Genomic DNA, 19016 nt, shown 5'->3' on the forward strand with positions numbered 1-19016 from the left:
ACTGCCTTGAGGTGTCTTCCCAGAAGTATGGGCTGTCATTATTAGAGTATCCTGTAAAACAGCTGTAATAGTTACACAATGTTCTTTATTGCTGTTAGGTTTATTCATAGACTTTTTTTTTAAGGCACACGAGGGACTGTCTCTGCACACATCATTGATTTTGCTAATAAAATCTTATATTTTGATGGTACATTTCATTGGAAAATCATTAACTGCTCTATAAGACTTACGGTATCGTGGGATGGGAATGCTTCCTGTTGCCTTCATGGAGAGATTGATCTAGATGGATTTCTTTGATTTCTTAACCGCTACTGGGAAAGGGCACAGAATCAGATGCCTCATCTCTGCTCCAGTCTGTCTCACCAAGGCTTTTCTTCCTGCAGGGAGTAGAGAAGGTGCTTAAAACCTGTTTGAAGTTATTCTAGTGTAAAATGTGGGGAGAGGACATCCATTGGACCATGGCCACCATGTTGTTCCCAGTGGTCCCTCCATGTGAGATTCCTGCTGGCAGCTGTGACCATAGGTCAGCTGCTCAAGTGGACGGCATAGTTTCTATTCAGGCTATTCAAGGATCTCTATTCAGGCTATTCAAGGATCGGGAGCAGGTTAAATTGCCTCTCAGCCAGGAGAATATCAGTCACTATCAGCCAGGACATGCTTGAAAGCCTGAGGCTGTTCTTGCTGTCCCTTCTAGCTGAGTTCTTCAGGAGCTTGGCTCAGCAGCACATGGTTTTAGATCCCACTGCAAGCCCAGAGCCTATGGAAGGTCCCAGAGCAAGGAGAATCTGGGCACTGCTGTGGTTTATTTGGCTGTTAAAGGTCTTTTCCTCTGTATGGGAGTGTTGGACTGGCAGTCAGAGAGCCACCACTGAGCCAAACTCCAGTCCTGTATTTAGCGGCAATTAGCAGATTTGAGTGCGTCCTTCGTTCAGCCAAAAAACCTGGGAGATGGCACAAGCCTATATTTTATTGTATTCATTAATTTAGTGAGAGTGTGTGTGTTGTATTTGAGGGAATGTTTAGTGTTCAGGTTTGTAGAGCTGAATATGATTCCATTTTACAGGAGACAGCCCAGTTGTCCATAGCAACCTGAAATTGATTTTCCCCCCCCCGCCCCGTCTGCTGAAAGCTGTTCCCTCTTGAATCATCCCTTTAATTTAATACAGTGAACAGGATGTCCCTGCATGCAGAATGCTTTTTTTTTTAACAAGAAGTAACCTAGGCAAAAAAAAAAAAAAAGTCTTACTTGAACAACAGCCCTGCCTCTGTCTTTATTGCCACTTGGCATTAGTCCTTGTTGTGCTGTTTCCTCATGCTTTGTTTCAGGCACTGGAGGCCATTATCAGTAGTGGTTAATCACTGCTGCTGCCACAGGGGGATGTCCCCCTGCACGCCCTGGCCAACATGGCAGTAGGTCCCTCTTCAGCATGAAACACTTCAGGGTGCCCTGCTTTGTGCTGAAAAAATCTACTTTTTGTAGCGTGTGTACCATCAGTCCTGTGCTTTCCCCTGATGTGTGGTGGTGCTCACATGTGGCACTGGCCATGTCGTGGCTCTGGCTCTGACCCTGACCTGCCTTTTTTTGTGGGTCTTTCCAGTGCAAGCAGTGGACTTGCTTCAGAGGAGGCTGGTTGAGAGGTGTTGGGGGAAAAATGGGAAGAACTGCCTTGCTGTTTTGTTCTATTTGCAAAAGAATTTTTTGTCATCTCTGTGGTGCCTGAGGACTCCAAGGGAGTGATTACCCTGTCAGAGAAGTGCCAGGGATGAGAAATTTGGGACATTTGTGCTTTTGGTACCTGGAAGAGTACTTGACTACCTTTTGGAAGAATGACAGCTTGTGTGTGGTCAGCACAGAATGCAAACTCTTTCCACGTTTGCTTGCCCCTGGATTTTGCACAGCATGGCAAGACAGCAGAGATTTTTTTCCTGTGTTCTTTGTTCTTGCCCTGTTTGTTTTGAAGCCACTGGAGGAGGAGGTGTTGCTGGGCTGGGGCAAGGTGTGCCGTGGTAGCAGTTGTCCCACCAGACTTGTCCCTGTTGATTGTTCCACACAAAGAGAAGCAAGCTGCTGCTTGCATCTATGCTTGGGGCATTAATACAAATTGCACCAATCTGTGCTGTGAAATGTCTGCCTTTTCCTGGCTTGTTTTATGAAAAGTTAAAGGGGTAAAAAAAAAAAGCACACTAAATCAATATGGCAGAGGCTTCAGCTGCGTGTTCACCTGCTGTCACTGTGGGATGAAGCCATGTCACTTGACATGCCTCGTGTATGGCACTTGTTGAGAAGACAGTTATTTTATCTCTCTGTTTTTTTTCATGTCAGTCAAAAAATGGTTTGTTTCATGTACATCATCTGAACATTGCACTGAATAAGCTACCCAAAAAAGGTTAATCTCCAATTCTGTACTGCTTTTACTGTCGCATCCAACTGCTTCAAAGACAGCGATGAGTGTATCTCTAATGATGACTCTCAGATACAGAGGTAGCATAGGCATCTACTTCTTTCAGGTGCCAAAACTGAGACTTACAAGGCCTGTTTTTTCAGAACACTTCATGTTTTGTAGTGCTGTACATGGTTATAGTACAAGTCTTGATTAAAGGTTGAACACAGAATCTCAATCCCTGCCTGCTAGTTCTTGTCTTTTCTGGACATAGTCCTTCTGTATCTTTATTCAGCCACAAAAGGCTCAGCAATAAATACATGGGAAATTTTGATATATGTGACTTTGCTCTTATAGTTCAGAAGGTTTATGGCAGAGGCATAAACAGGATCTAATCTTTCCAAGTGACGCTCGGCTGCCAGACCACAACGCTTCCTTTCTCATCTCCTTACTATTGCCTGCCTTGCATGCTCTCCCTCTTCTGAAAACTGAATGAGGGGGAGGAAGCCGCTGTCCCACATGGCTGCGACCTCCTTTTTGACATGACTTGGCTTTCATACACCACTAGCATGTAGAGTGGACATTGCTCCAGGTGTCAGTGAACTTCTTTGTGTCTTGTTGTCCTTCCTCCCTTCAGCAGGAGTACTGCCTGCCTAAAAGCTGGGTATGATCTGGCCGAGTTATGCAGAAGTTCCTCAACTGTTGTCTGTAACTTGTGTCAGTGGGATATTTGTAAATTTAAACGCTTCCTCCCAGAAGTATTAAAGGAACTGAGGCCACTTTTCAGCATGGACATGAAAGGCTTTCGCGCACTGGTGCAGCCAGGATTGCCATGGAGAACAAAGGCTTTTGCTAATCTCTTCTAATGCCTTTCAAGTTTATGCCTCATTTTTTCCCCTTTTTCAGATGGCCTCCCAGAGTACTGAGACTTCACTGACTGACTCACCAAATAATTAACAGGAGGAGGACTCAATCTCTGAAACTTTTGAACACCTCTTTTAATTTTCTTGAATAAGCCAGTACTCTGGCCAGTATCCAATTTGTGTAATTACATTTGACCTAACTTAATCCCTTGGCAGTTTCAATTGCATGTGGTAGTTGTCTTGGCTCCCTGTCCTGGGCTGCCATTCAGTGCTACTCCATGGTTTTCAACAGCTGTCGTAATTCAGCTGTACAAATGGGTGTATTTTCTTGGTGGAAGCATTCCTCATATCTCTATCCCTTGCTAAACATCCTTATCTCACTAGTATTTTGGGAGGTAACATGTCTGATGCTGCACATGATCTTGCTGAAGTCCCTGGAGCTACTTTCACCCTTAAAGGTGGGCATGCATTTAGAGTCTTTTATCAGTTGTCCAACATACATTTTGAGATTACTTTGAGTTTTTCACCTTCAGGCATTTATTGCTCAGTCTCCTCAGCTACTATGTAGTGCTTTAGGGATGTTATTGGTTCAGGTATTCCTGTTTAGCCTTGGAAACAGCACTTCTGCTATCCAATCAGTGCTAAACAGGAGTGTGTCGCCTTCCTGTGCTGACAGCAGTTGGGCTGTCTGGCTGTAAGTGTTGGCATTGCTAAGAGTGGAAGTGATGAAGGAAAGCAAAAGCCCAGGACAGCTGGGTAGGATTACAAAGGATGAAAAAAACCATCCCAAGCAGAAACTTGGAGATGGACAAAGTGCAGTAGCCAAAAGTACAGTAGGATGGATGACATCCATCCTGAGTTCTTGCATTGGGACATCCTTAGATGTGCAACAAGCATCTTGTTTTCACAGCAGGTGACAAATTGAGTGTTTCTTGGCTTCAGCCATCGGAAAAGGTGTATTTGTTACAAAGCCACTTGATCCTTTGGGGGCAGGAGCAGCTCCTTCTGAGGGGAGACAGGAATTTAGATGAGATGGGGTGGAAAAGGTGATTTACTGGTGGAAGGTGCTGTTATTGCAAATTGTCTGCTACTATCTAACTCTTTTTCTGAGAGCCTCCAGAAGTGGGATGGCAAATGTATCATTGCTACTCTCCCTTGTTGCCTGTTATCTTTCATGAAATTTGAGATGTTTTTGTCATTCAGAACTCTACCCTGTATTTCTGAATACTGTTTGTGTAGATCATTTCTTTACCTTTCTACATAGTCACTAAACACTTTGGTTAGTGAGAGATTTCATTTTGCTAGGTAGAACATCCTGGAGATCAGGAGGTAAGGAGTATGTTGTCAATAAAAAAAACATTCATCAGACCTGACTTTCGCCCTCTGGATCTATCCCATAATTACACACATTTAAATCTCAGAGTGGACTGGAAATCTTGCCTCTGTTGGTTTCAGTGACACTGTAAATAAAGTCACCAGTGGTAATACTAAAATTTGTCCTCTGTCACAGGGCTTAAAGGTTTGGAGTCAGAGCCATCTGATTTTTACATGTGCTGGGTATTGCTTATACCTTGGCAGAACTTTCTGCAAAGTCCCTGAACACTTTGTTTCCTAGAACACAGATTTATCAAACTCTTATGGTGGTTGTCAGAGAAAATGTGGCCAACTCTGAGTGATGGTGCATGATGTATCTACAGTCAGTGATGCTGCTTTTGAAGATCTGTTTGCATGCTAAATAATGGGATGCAGAAAATTGCACTTCAGAGTTGCTGGTTTTTCCTTTACTCCTGGACTGGACTCTGCCTGCCATCCTGAACACAAATCTTTTATTTTTCTTGTTTCAGAGTACTTTGTAACTGTGTGTGTCTGAATGCATCAGCCTTTGGAGGTGAGCATCTTCCCTTGAAACAGCCTCGTGATATCCAAGTGCCTTCTCTCTTGGGGTAAGGAAAGACATACACATGCAGAGATTGAGAATGTGCTGTGAGCAGAAGCAGAATGGGCAAAGAGAGGACAAGCAGCACTGCCTCAACCTGTAAATTTTGGAAATAGTGAACTTGTCATGGAGAGAGGGAATAAACTAAATCTGTCCATTGTAAATAAAACAAATTATAAACTTAAGTTGCAGCAAGGAAATTTAGCTGAGGTGTCAGTGAATGGTCCACAGTAAGGATAGCTGAGTCCTGGAGTGGATCCCCACTGGAGTTTAGGCAGTTTCAATCATGGAAAGGTTTAGGAACAAGTTGGAAGAGCAGTAGCAGATGTGCTTTTAGGAAAACTGATTATTCCATGTGGTAGAAAAATAGACTAGGTGATGTCTGGAGAGTTGTACTAACCCACTGATAATTAGAAATGAGAATGTGTGAAATTCTTACCTTAACAACCTTATTCAAAGCTGATAAGGTAAAAGACAAAGCTGGGTGTATTTGTGCAGAATGAGCTGCATGGTTTGGTGAAGAATTGATGCAGCACCAATTAATGCTGGTGCTCAGTGTCTTTGTGACGTGAATGGTGATGTTATTGTGGAGGGAAGTATAAGCTCAGGGGAAAGAAGAGGTTTAATCCTCTGTTGCTGGCATGTAGTGTAAACTTGTGGTAAAAACAGGAAATTGTATCAATTCTGGCTCCTTTGTAGTAAGTTTCTGGGAGTTTGGGTCACTTCCATGGTCCATGTAAGGGATTTATTTACTCTTACTCTCAGGGGTGTAATCTCATCTGTTTAATTGTGACATGAGAACATGATACTACAAATATAGGTATACTGAGCAAACCACAAATATCATGTGGAACACAGAGAGAGGAATCAAGTGATTACTTTTCCTCTCTTTTTCCAGGGCTGATGAAGTGGAGAAGAGCTTCATTTTTCTTTTCTTGCTCTTCTGTTCATGTTCTCTATTGTGTTTCTATATCTTGTCTTGACAGCAAACACAGCAGGCTTTTCCTGAGTTTAAAAATGCTGGCTCGCCATCTAGGTCTTGAAATTGTGTCCTGAAGATGTCTGCTCCTTTAGTTCCCTTGCTTCTTCTTCCTTCATCCCTTCCCTTGGAGTTGCTGATGACAAATGGAGCCTGGGCTCAGGCAGCCTCCAAGCCATCGTATGACAAGAGGGGTGTTCAGGTGCTTTGTCTTCCTTGGTCCAGTGAAGAAGATCAGTGAGATACCTGTTGTATCTTGTAGGACATCTGGAATTCAATGGGAAGTTCTTCAACCTCTTGTTGGACTTTGGTTTCTTTAAAATTTACATTTCATCCATAATGTCAGCAAACAGTGGTGTCTGCCCTGGAGTTACACCAGTGTCTTATTGTTCCTTATCGGCTCCTGCTTAGCAGAGATAAGCAGTTGCGTCTCAGGGGTATGAGGACGTGGAAAAAACTTGCAAATAGCTCTAAGAAACGCCGATGGTGTCAAGAAGAAAATAAGGGATGCCTTTCTGAAGTCACCTTTGTACCTGTTTTTTTATTTTTTCTCTTTTATTTTTTCTTCCCCTTGAGCTTTTCAATTCCTGCAACTATCTGCTCAAATCTTGAAAGCAAAATGCGCTTGTGGAAAGATGCAATTTACTGTGTTCCCCCATGATCTTTTGATCTCAATCAATCAAATAAATCCAAGACCTTGCAATTCACCTTGTGCAAGGACGGTTAATAAGTTGAGAGGTTGTGCCAATGGTAGTGATGGTTTTCCAGCCTTGTGCTTTTTTTTTATTGTTATTCTTTTTTATGGTTCTGACCTTTCGGACTGGTCAGGGTAAGATTATTTGCAAAGAATAGTCCATAAATATGCCTGTCAGGACTGGAGTTAACATTCGAGCATTGCTGCTTAGCAAAAGAATGCAATATGCCAAAGTTCAATTTAGATTTCCCTGTAGCGTTGAAAATAATGGCAAGACTCACTTAACATGGCAGAGATGAGTCCTGCCACCTCTATGGGAGCGGCTGCTGTGTGGTCCTGCAGCACTTTGTAGCTGTGTGCTTAGTTCAGTTGTCTGCTTCTGAAATTTAGTGTCTGGCATCTTGTGCTGGGGCTTGTTTGGGGTGGAGGAGCCCTGGATGCATCTCCTGGCTCTTCGAGGTGCCAGCTCAGTCAATTGGTAGCTTCCCTTGATTTAGCAACTGATTTTTTTTTTCCAAGTTCTGTGCTCCTTGCAATGCAAATGAGCGTTTGTGGAGCTGCTCTAAGCTCTGTCCTGCAAAGCCACCCTGTTCCCATCTTTGCACTCCACGCTTGTCCTCAGTGCAACCAGTGTGGGTTGCAAGCATGGCTGAAGAGAGCCCATGAGTGTCCTGTGGTGAGTTTTATTAGGTGAGTTGTGTCCTGTGGGTTACCTGCTGTGATCTCTGAGCCCTTTGGGAATCCCAGATTTCAGTGGAAAGCCATTTGGGTTTTCCCTGCTGTGGCTATTCATGAAAACAGTTCCTAGATATTGCCCACCTAATGTTTGCCACCATGGGAGCGTGCATCATCGAGTGGTAAGAATCTTGCTTTATAGTCAGGAAATATCTGGGTGGTTATTGATGTTTCTGTTGTCCTGTCAACAGAATTGACTCCTGTGGGTGAGAGCAGCATGAGGACTGAAGCTGGAAACCAGCAGCTACTATTTAGACATTAACCTGCAGCACTTGAAAACTACACAGTCCATTATGTACAAATGGTCTCTTTAGAGGCTGGTCATGAATGTAAGTATAGTTTGTCTGAAGCATGTGGCTCTTCTGAGGTAATTTCTTCTTCCTTCTGGAGATGAGAAAGTCAAGGTGCTGAAGACCACTTGAATTCTATTCACAGGAAGTTCATGGCAGTGGAGCCCTGGGGCTGGGTCTGAAACCCGTGGGTTTGGCCAAAAATCCCCTAGAAAAAGCCTATATGTGGTGAAAAAAACTATGCCATCAGTTGAGAAAGCAATTCCCAGCGGACTGGGACTAGGTGGTGAAATAAAGGTGCAAAAAACAGTGCAGCTTGTGGAAAGTCACAGAGCACCTCTATGCCAGACCCCTGCGAGAGCTCAGCAGCTCTTTTTGGTCCAAATCAGCAGCGCTGTAACTTGTGGTGGAACAGATGGGTCTGGTGCTCTGTCAGCACTGGCTAAGAAGTTTTAGAGCAAAATAAATAAATTTGTCTTTAGGACCATCTTAAAATCCAGAAATCAGTTCTCCACCACCTGTAAATAAGTTAACATAAAAGGAGAGGATATGGGGAAAATAGGTAAGAGGGTGGCAGAGCAGAGCCTTTGTTGTGCTGTGCCACACCCTCACAAGCCTGGTGGCCATGCTGAGAGTTGGGGACAGCTGTCCCCATCCTCACAGCTGCCATCCTCCAGGTGGCAAAGGAAAAGCCCTCCGATGTGCAGGAGTTTTGCATGTCCCAGAAGGCAACACTCTCCTTTCTTATTCCAAAAGGGACTGGCAATTAGCAGCAGGGGTAATAACCACCTGGAATTAAATTCTGTGGAGGCATGAGAAATAGTAGGGTATATTTGGAAGTATCTATTGCATATATATATTCCTCTTAAGAGAAACATGTTGGAGGTGCCATATCCATAAATACTAATAAGGCTGTTTGATTCCAATTTTCAGGTAAGATTAACATTTTATTGAGTATTATATCTGTCACATTCAATGCTTTAGTGTACCATCCTCTCAGGCTTATTAGCATAATTGCAGTGCTTAAGCAACAATAAAAAATTCAACAGTAAAATAGCGGTTAGCACAGGCAATTTGTTATCAAAAGCTTTTACTTAAGGACAGCTTTTGAGCATATTTATTATCCAGTTAGGGATATACATTATTTTTATTTAGAAAAACAAGAGGGAAGCAATGTAGGAATGCCTTTTCTCTTCTGGTGTCTCAATCAGAAGGCCTGACAATTGGTCACCGCCTTTTTCTCTTTCTTAAAATCACCCAGCAAATTCACTTGGAGTGGGGAGGCAAGATAACAAAACAGATTCTGGTCTGGAGCACGGCTGTGATGTTAATAACTCAGCAGAACAATTCCAGCAAATTCTGATGCCAACCGGAGCGCCTGTTTAAAATTCCCTTATTGCATCCTGGGCTCTGCAGATACTGTCCTTTGTGCGTGGCTGATGGCACTGTTGCTGGGGCAGTGCAAGGGCAGGGGTGGCCCAAGCTCACACCCCAGAGGTGGCTGCAGCCCAAGATGCAATGCAGCTGTTAGGGTGATGCTCCCACAGACGAGGGGAGGGACTGGACAGGAGCTGCAGGAAAACTGACTTTGATATCAGTGCTGGTTGTCTCTGAGGCTGAAGCAGAGGAGCATGGCCTGTCTGTGACAGTGCTGTACACCCCTCCTCCTTTCTTTTCTCACTTTGAGGACTCTTAGGGGAACAGTCCTTTTGCTGAAAAGCTATAGTATAGATGTGAGTGCACCTGTTTGTGTGCCGGCACGGCAAGATTTTGTGTGAGTGTTTAAATTTTCAGCACGTTTTCTGTGTGTACTTAAAATACAAAGTTGTACCTCATAAATGAAGAAGTAAATAAGTGTTAAGCAACTCAAGAAGTCCTTAGACTATAAGGTCTATCAAGAAAAGCACATGGAATTGGCAGAGGAAGATTGTTGCTGTGATTGCTTGTGATTCCTTTGCTGGTAGAGGCTTTTTACACACCCTCTCATTGTGTTTGCTCTTCCAACATCCTTCAGCCTTTGCTTGAGTTGTTGTCCTTGTTCCCAAGATCTGTGCTCACTTTCAGCATCCTCCCTGTCACTGCAACCTTGGTGCTTCTGCTCTCATATGTTTTCCTCATTTCCTCCCTTGTTCTGGGAGACCTCCTTTGCCTTATGCAGCTTTTTCAGAGGTCACTCTTCCATCTTCTTGATGGATGACTTAGCTGTGGGCCTGTTGCTGTGTCATTTTGGTGGTACCCAAAGCCCAGGGTGAGTATCTGCCACAGCACTGGTGATGCCTTGATGGGGCTCACAGTCTGGATAAGCAAGACGGGTAAACTTGTCTGGTGTTTTTGCTCCCATTTTGACTGGTGTTTGAGCTCACTGTGAGGAGAAGTGAAGGCAGTGCTGCTGCCCCAGGGAAAAAAAGCTTGTGTTCATAGTGAAACAGGATGTGCAAGCAGGTTGTAGGAATTGGGAAGGGAGCACATGGAGACAGGTGAAACTAAATTGGGCACATATTAGAGAAGTGATGTGCTTGTGGGGTCCTCTTCACAAACACCCTCTTCTGTGAATGTGTGAAATTTGAAAGGAGCTGGTTGTTTCAGATCCTTTTTTTTTTTTTTTTTTGAAATGGGTAAAAAACCCAGTGTTATTCAGAGATAAGTTTTATGTTTCAGATTCTGGGGTTGTGAGTCTTTTGTTAGTACACAGCTCACTCTCATGAAACTGCCCAGCACTGCATGGTGTTTAGACTTTCTGTCAACAGAGGACTTGGTGATGCTCCTGAGTCTGTGTATACACAGAAATTGACTGTGGAGAGCTAAACTTTGTGGGAACTTTGCTCTTGGTGGAAATTTGGCTGTGATTTGAATTGCAGTTGAAGTACATGCTCTCTGCCTCCATGATCACCTCTAGGAATGGGGACTTGTTGCTGCTGTCTTAGGAACAAGCAGGTTCCTTCACAGCTCTGCAGCTCCCCATTATTGCTGCTTCTGGCTCAGCTCATCTGACTTTAGTAGCCTCCAAGGCAAACCTGAGCATCTCCTGCTTGCATTTGGCCTTGCAGCTGGGCAGTGCTGAGTATCTTCTGATACAGCCAGGGAAGCACCCTTCTAGCTCCTATGCACAACCAGGGGCTTCCACATCCATGGAAGGAGCTGAGGGACCAGGGAAGGTGTTTTCTTGGGGTGTTGACATGGCTGAGGGCATTTCTGTGATTTCTACCTGAGATCTAAAATCATCCAACATTTCAGGCAGAAAGGGTCATGCAGGTCTTTCGTGCAGCTCCTGGCTTAAAGCAGGGTTGGCTTTAAGGTGGGATGAGGCTGCTCAGAGCTTGTCAGGGCAGTTGTGACCTGCTGTGGCCTTGAGGGATGATTATAGTGTATGCCTTGGTAACAAGAAGACACTTTATGGAGGGCTCTGTAGGCTGTACTCTGTGTCAGGGTAGTGGAGCAGTGACTTTTCTGTGAGAGGGTCTGTGTGAAGGGTTGAAAGACAGAGTCTGAGCATTGACACAGTGATTCCTACATTGATTTCCTCTTGTGAAGTGGGGAGCAGCATGCCCAGCTCTGCTGGGATCTGGCTACCACCACAGCTGCTGGTGACACTGCACAGCTCTCCTCACTGCAGATGGGGAGGGATGCTGTCAGGACAGGGTTTGTGGCTGGAGACCAGTCCACATGTGAACATGTCCTCCCCGAGGAGGAAAGTGCCTACATGCTTCTTGTGGGGAAAAATATGGCTGAAAGAATTTAGCAGTGATAAATGTCATAAAAAATACTTACACTGGAATTTGTAAAGCCTGGAACATCTGTTCTCAACAGTGCTTTGATCACGTTGTGAGGCTTTTAAAATGATACTTCCATGAATTAAGTGAGATCCTTATGGCTGCAGGATTCCTTTCAGTACCCTTTTTTTCATGGAGCAAAAAGGCAAATTTCACAGGGAACATTACATGACTTGAAACACATATTTTAATAGTTAGTATCAACCAAACAATGTTTTATTAGGTGCTAGAAAAATGTTCCAGTTCCATACCCCAGGAAGCAAAGCACTCCCATTTACTTTTTTAGCTTATGGGAGCTGTACTTTGAAAAAAAATTTTAAAAAAAATCAAGAATTCATTGCTTGTATGTTATGTTACTGTATTCAAAACCAAACCAAACATGGTGAAATGAGCTTAAACATTCTGAAGCTGTTTGTCAGAAAAGGTCCTTTTTGGGTTTTGTTTCCAGGCAGAACTGCAGACAAGGCAGAAGGATCTGTGTTTTCTGAGGGACCTACAACAAAGAATGGCGAGGCACTGATGATTTACTTTCCTCAGTGCATTGCCTTGGATTGAGCAGCTTTTGGTCATTCATTTTTTCTGAGGACTTGTGCTTTCCCCATTCCTGGTCATTTAGCAGGCTTCTGCCTCTTGCCCTTCCAGCAGCTGGGTATTTGAGGCTGAAATGTTGTGGTGCCAAATGACTTTGGTGATCTAAGGAGTGTGGAGAGCCCTCATGGCAGTTCTTTGCAGTGTCACACCTGGCAGGAGGATTTCTGCTCCTCTGCCTTCCTGCTACGTGCATCTCCTGGGCTGTTTGCAGAAACAGCCTGTAGGGTGTGAGGGGCAGCAGGAAGGAGGGAGAACCTAAAGAGGTGTTGTGCAACAAGGGTTGGTCTCCTCATGTGCTACATTTGTGTGTTTGTGCTTGGGAAGTCCTTTCCTGCTGCTGCAGCCAGCAAGTCTGGCAGCTCCCAGTGGGATGCTGGGCAAGGCTTCTTGCTCCCATCTCCCTTTCCCTCCCTGGGATGAATGAATGGACCTGTGTGTGACCCCACAGCTCTACCCAGCAATCAGAAGCCTGGGAAACTTAATTGTTTCTTCATTTAAAGACTGTTCAAACTGTGAATGGAGGAAAAGTTACGGTCAGAAATAGCAGGGAAGGAATATGGATGGGCTTTCTAGTAAGGTTCTGGGTGTCAGGGGTTAATTCACAAAAACGAAATTGTTTAATTCCTCCAGCACCCAACAGGTGAACAGGCGGCTTATTGCTGTGACATATCCATTTATAGCAGTTTTCCTTTGCTAACACCTGTGACTCAGTTCTGTTACATACTTATGCTGTCTGTTAATTATTTACCAGTGATTTACAAGTACAGAGTGCAAATAAAATGCTTTCATGCAGGAGACTGCCTTGTACACCCAGGATCCCTGGGAATTAGGGCACTGTACTACCGTGTACAACCCCATCAACATCCCTGGAGTTCTGATGGAGGAGTCCTTGTGTACCTGATGGAGAGGCAGCCCTTTGCCTTCCAGAACTGGCACTCAGAGGGGCTGTGGTGTTAGTGAAGGGCTTACTGCACACAGGGCTGTGGTATATGAGGGGATCTGTGTGCTTTGCTTCCTTTCAGATCGATTTTTGCCATTTTAAATTACTTTCTTTCCCCTTGACAAAGGCTCATTCTTCTTCATAAGTGATGGTAGCAGGAAACTGTTTTTTAAAAAACCCCACAGCATGATGGGCTTTTTTTTTTTTTTAAGAATAAAATAGTATAAAAGTCAAATAGCAGATAGAATTCTGACTCAGCTCATAACTTATGATCCTATGCTATTTCTGTAACATTTTTAGCTTATGACCAAATTTTTCTAGTATTAGGACATTGCCATAGAAAGTGTGTCAATCCCTGGCTGCCAGAACTGTACAGAATATATACACTTCCAAGCAAGTGTGCACGAGCAGGCCAGTGAGTTGTCTGTCGTGGTTTCAAATTGCTGAAAGGTTTTTGTTGTTGTTGTTGTTTTTTTTTTTCTTTCTTGTTTGTTTGTGTTTGGCTGTTTTTGTTGATTCACTTAGCAAACAGAGTTGTGCAGAACAACATGGCTGTTTTTTATTTCTCACGCTGTCGGGCACTGAGCTCCTGTCCCCAGCTGTGCTTCGTGCAACTGCAGTTGCTTTGCTGGTAGATTTTTCAGCCAGTGCAAACTGCTGTAAGTCAATTCAAGCTGTATCAACTGTATGGATCTTATGGAAGTTGAGGATCTGGTCATACAACTCGTGGTTTTAGTGAGGAAGAAGTTTGGAAGATGGTTGTCCCATTCTAGGCAGGCAAGAAAGTACGTGCAAAGTTTCTCTAACCTCAGGGAAGGCATGTGTGGACAAATAAGATCTCTGTTGCAGAGAATGCTGAGGAAATCCCAAAGTTTACGAGTAGGATTTTTTATAAGTTCAGATCTGCTGTGGTTTCAGACAGTTAAGGACACTTAAAATAATGAAACTCCAGACAGTCCAGCCACACATGCATGACACACAGCAGCAAAGCCATCCTTGTGTTTAGGACTGCTGATCAGCTCGCTAGTGCAACATCTGCTCTGGGATTTTGCATTTAATTTTTGTCTGGATAATAAAGATGAATGCAGGGCTAATGATCTGTGTCCTGTTTCCCTTCAAAGTGCTTTATTTACTCTTTATGGCTACTTTTCATGGTTCTTTGCAGCAGCCCTAAAATGTCAATTGACCTGAAGAAATTGACAATGGATGCCTAAAAAATTCCAAAAGAAAAGCAAGGAAGGATGTTGCTTTCTAGCTTTTCATGTGAGCACCTTGTAATCAGACTCCCTTTGATTAAGTAACCAGCAAAGCCTATTCATGTGTACTCCAATTAAAATTTAATGAAGCAAGAGGATGTATTTGTATATGCTGACTAGTGCAGGAGGAATAGATTCCTGTAACTCTGCTCTGCAAGCCCTTTCCTTTGCCATCAGGGCTGGATTTACTAGAAAGCTCCTCAGCAGCTGTGGACCTCTCCTGGCATGAGCAATCCTCACAAGTCTGGGCTCTTGTGCTCACAGCAAGAGGTGATGATGTCTTGAATGTGGAAGGACACAGCTCTTTTGTAGGGCATAGTCTTATCAATGAAGCCCAGCTTGGCTATTTGCAAGAGGTGAGGCAGGGCTTCTGCTCTAATGTACTCCATTGGAAAAGATCAGGGAATTGCTGAATGTGTGTGCTGTGTCTGTCTTGGTATCAGGTGCATGAGTGGAGCAACACATGATAAGAAGGGAAGCCCTGTGCACGGTGATTTTTAAGTAGGAAACTGATGTTCAAGAGGAGTCTGCATGACAGCTCAGCTGGTGTCAGAAAACAGCCAGGCTTTTAGTGCCTCTGCCTTTGCCACAGGTTTCTTGGGCAGTTGCTTTGTGCCTGTGCTCCCAAAGGGACATGGGCCTTTTTTGCAGAGCATTTTGTTTCTGACATCACAGGGAATGTACAGACTTCTGTGTGGACAGTGAAATGACCTGCCAGGAGGGGTGCAGAGGCTTGCTTAATTTGCCACTGTGTCCATCTCTTCCTACATGTTTCTACCTCTGGGGCAGCTGCAGAAGTTCTGCATCACCTTGCACCCAGGATGGGGATTGGAGAAATGATATTAAAGGATCTCACCTGCTCATGACACAGTGCCCTGTGACTTCAACTTTGTGCAGGGACTGATAGCCCTCCTCTGGAATGGAATGTGGCGGTGGGGTGATGCTGCACATCTATGTTAAATGCCATTTTTGGACAAGCAATGAAAGATCCTGCTGTATCCACTCACAGCAATGGGCTGGGCGACAGAACGGAAATGCCATGGTGGAATTTGCCTTTGCTGCTGGCCCTTGCATGACACACGAGAGCTCCTCATCACCAGACCTTTGTTTTGCCTTACCCAGAATACAAAGCAGTGTTTCATTGGCATGGCTGGCTGTTTTCCTTCCGTCTTGACTCAGTGGCAGAACAGGAGCAAGCTTTCCAGAGACAGAGTGAGTTTTCCAGTTATCATCTGCTTCAACCCCACATCCGTTCTGCCTAGGCTCTCACTCGTGCTGTTGCAGTGAAGTGCTCAAGAAGCCTTCAAAGGGAGATGCAGCTCTGGAGCTAAGATCTTGGCCTTCATTTTTGGCCTGGAAAGCTGCTCTTGGAACAGTAAGCATGAGATTTCTCTTGAAACCTTCTTTGTGTGCCTTTCTGAAGAAATAGCTGGAAGGAGAAGACCTGTCAGTTGAGCTCTAAAAGAAAAACCTATTGGCTCTGAATACACTGGGGACATTATTTAAGGTCAGTTGATCTGTGAGAAGGCACAACTTATCTAATGCAGCCTAAGGTTAGTTATGCAACAGACAGGCTGTTCTTTGTTGTGAAGAACAACTTCAGTGTGTGCCTGTGAAAATCAAAAGTCTTGCTGAAGGCATGTTGTGTTCTGGCTGGAAGCTATTGGGTGTCCTCCTCTAGTGATTTTCCTTCTGTAGTAGATTAGCATCACAGAAAGGTTTCCAGTGGAAAAGGCACTCAGCCCTTGCAGGCTGCAGGGTGGAGCTGCCAGCAGATGTGTGCTCTGGTGGGTGCTGGTGCAGGACCACATGCATGTGGTATTGTTTCAGACCAGCTTTTCCTTCTGTCTGTTCTCCCTGTGCATCTCTGTGTCATAGACCAGGTCACTGTATTGTCTAGATGCCCACACAGGGCAGTATTTTAAAGAAAACACTGCATGAGGAGTGTTTTCTGACTTCTAAAGAGAGAGATGTAATAATTTTTTATTTATATTGCTTTAAAATACAACATTTGCAGTGTGCTGGTACATGGCACTGACATCTCCTTTCTTGGAGAACCTTTCTCTCCCCATCATCTCTTATTTAACATGCTGCCCTGCCAAAGTGCCATTATGTCTCCAGAGAGACTCAGCAAATAGAAGAAAGGGTATTTTTTTTTTCTTTTAAAGTAGAATTGGTCTCCTGTGCCTTGTGGAGTGGGTAAGAGTGAGCAGTTCTGGGTAGGTATTTTTGGGTTTGAGTCTCTGTGTACAGTGAAAAATGCTTTATTGTGTATGCAAAGGTAAGCATAATATCCAGCAAGATTGCCTGATATGCTTGTGGATTGTCTTCTTTCTGTGCTTTTGGTTTGTGTGGTATGTACAGTGAGCAGTGAGGTTTAGCATTTGCAGAATGAGGCTATTTTAACCAGCTTTGCACAAATACTGGTCTGACGTGGTTTGTTAACTGTGCATTCCTGAGCAGAGCTTGAGGGGTGGGGGAAATAATCAAATACATTGAGCTTTTTTTTTTTTTTTTTTTTTTTTTTTTGGAGGATTTTATATAAGAGACAGAAAAATTAAACCTTAAAAGGAAACAACCAAGGTGGATAGTCATGAAATGCTGTTTTTTCTCAAAGTTCAACTTTATATATGGGCACCTGAATGAGACCCATATTGTCTGTGATGGAAAGGTGGTGACTGTGATGTGGTGGGACAGTGGGGGAGCAAACTGGGGTGGCTGCAGCAATCCCTGGTTTGGGTGCCTCAGACATGCAGATGCTCTGAGCTCAGTGGGAGTGTTCCCATCTCCCTTAACGCAGCTTGGGACCAAAAGGGTTTTCCTGAGTTGCTCTTGCTCTGAAAGCTTTTCTGTTCTTCTAAGCTCCCTTTGAAGTACACTCAGGTGCTGAAGATAATAAGAAATTTCCTCTGCTTTACAAAGATCAGACTCTGCCTTCCCCCTTCTCAGCATCCAAAATGATTAGCAGTTGCTGTGAATCCAAGCCTATGGATTTTATGAAGACCCCTGACAGCCAGGGGTGATTGTGTTCTCCTTGAGTGTTTCCTAAGTAGGTGGAAATCAATGAATGAAGGGGCACTGTGCCTGACATCTATTAATTACACTGTCCCCATACATCTAACACACTAGCAGAGGGTCTGAAAATCAGCCCCCTATGCCCTGGCTAATTGATAGAGAAACAAATTGATACAAATGAATTGAACGGGTTCCTAAAAAAAAGAAAAATAAGAGAATGTTTATTTGGTAGTTGGAATTGGAAGGAGCAGTTGCACACTCAAGTACAACATACAGCAGTGTGAGATACTTGGTTGTAGCAGCCCCCCTTTGAATGGTGCCAGCAGCCCCACAGTGCCCCACACGAAATGCTTGGGGATAAAACACTTCTGCTGTTAATGCTGCATCAAATGGAGGCACTGTGGTACATGCCTGGGGCACTGGGCCGGGGGATAATTACTGTGTCCTTCCCTTAGATGAGCTGATTTTGGAGCTTTACCATCCTGACTTTTGCAGCACACATTCAGCTGAATATGACATCAGTGTTAAGAGCTGTGGCACTTGTGGTTACGGCCTTGGGATTCCTTATATTTACTTTCTAGGGAACTAAAATTCAAAGCAGCTTTTATGGCTGTCATGACAATACCGTCAGTTTCAAAAGAGGTGGCTAAATGTGCATTGACCTTTAACTAATAGGCCATATCCTATTTTCTGTGTGTTTCCAATTAGGAGAAGTATGCTATGAATTTTTGAAAGAAATCATTAAAAGAGAAAAGTTACTTAACTGTAAGACTTCTGCTTTTTTCCCCAAATAAAAATAGTGAATTTTTGTCTTAGTGCAGAAGGTTGCATACGACTACTATTACAAGCTGGAAATCAAGATTTAATAATAGCACATACCATCTGCCACCAGTGGTGGAAGAACAAGAATGAACCCTTGACTGCTGTAAGCACTTCTAATTTGCAGCTTGGAGTGAGGTCACAGGGCTTCACATCCGTCCGTGGAGGAGAGGATGGGATTCTTGGTTACCACTGCTGATTCTCTTCCTGAGCTGTTGGGATTTTAACACTGCAAATTGCAAGTGCAACATCTTGCTCTTGCTTGGTGTGGTGTTGGGCCTTCAGAGTAAAATAAAGGACGGTGCTGACTATGTCAGGCTTGACCCAGGTCTTTCTGAAGCCAGCCAGTTGTTACCGGTAAAAGCTGGAGCAGCTCTGGAACAGCTTCTGTGGGAAGCCCAAGATGAGTTTTTTCATGTGTTTTGATGGTGGTGGGAGGTGATGGGCACATCCGGCTGAGACAAAGAAGGGTCTCTCCCTATGCTGCTTCTTAGAGGCCACATCCCTCGTCCTTATTTTTCTGGATGTACATTGCAAAATAATTTAATATCTTTGTTCCTAAGACTTGGGCTCATTTTCATGAGCCATGGTGAATCTTTTGCTACCTTAGAAAAAGCAGAGCATATTTTTCCAGTTTTTAAAATGTACTTTGCCAAATAGGTATTTTTGTCAAATTGCAGTTTCCTCCAAAACATAATTCTTTATATAGAAAATGGGATTCCACCTCTCTTAGACCTTTGCTAACAG

At 43.9% G+C, this 19016-nt stretch overlaps 1 protein-coding gene across 6 annotated transcripts in view; it reads left to right on the forward strand.

Moving 5' to 3' along the window:
* LPP (LIM domain containing preferred translocation partner in lipoma) overlaps nucleotides 1-19016 on the forward strand; it is a 322183-nt gene that overhangs the window by 59082 nt on the left and 244085 nt on the right. For 4 of the 6 annotated variants that reach the window (XM_053951296.1, XM_053951295.1, XM_053951294.1 and 1 more), the window contains exon 3: nucleotides 5089-5187. The gene's annotated coding sequence lies outside the window, so the exon portion shown is untranslated. Of the gene's footprint in view, nucleotides 1-5088; nucleotides 5188-7830; nucleotides 7918-19016 lie in introns of those variants that run through there. The other 2 variants (XM_053951297.1, XM_053951298.1) reach the window with 2 other exon arrangements.

Source organism: Vidua chalybeata, chromosome 10 (assembly GCF_026979565.1).
Source record: "Vidua chalybeata isolate OUT-0048 chromosome 10, bVidCha1 merged haplotype, whole genome shotgun sequence".
NCBI classification, from domain to species: Eukaryota; Metazoa; Chordata; class Aves; order Passeriformes; family Viduidae; genus Vidua; species Vidua chalybeata.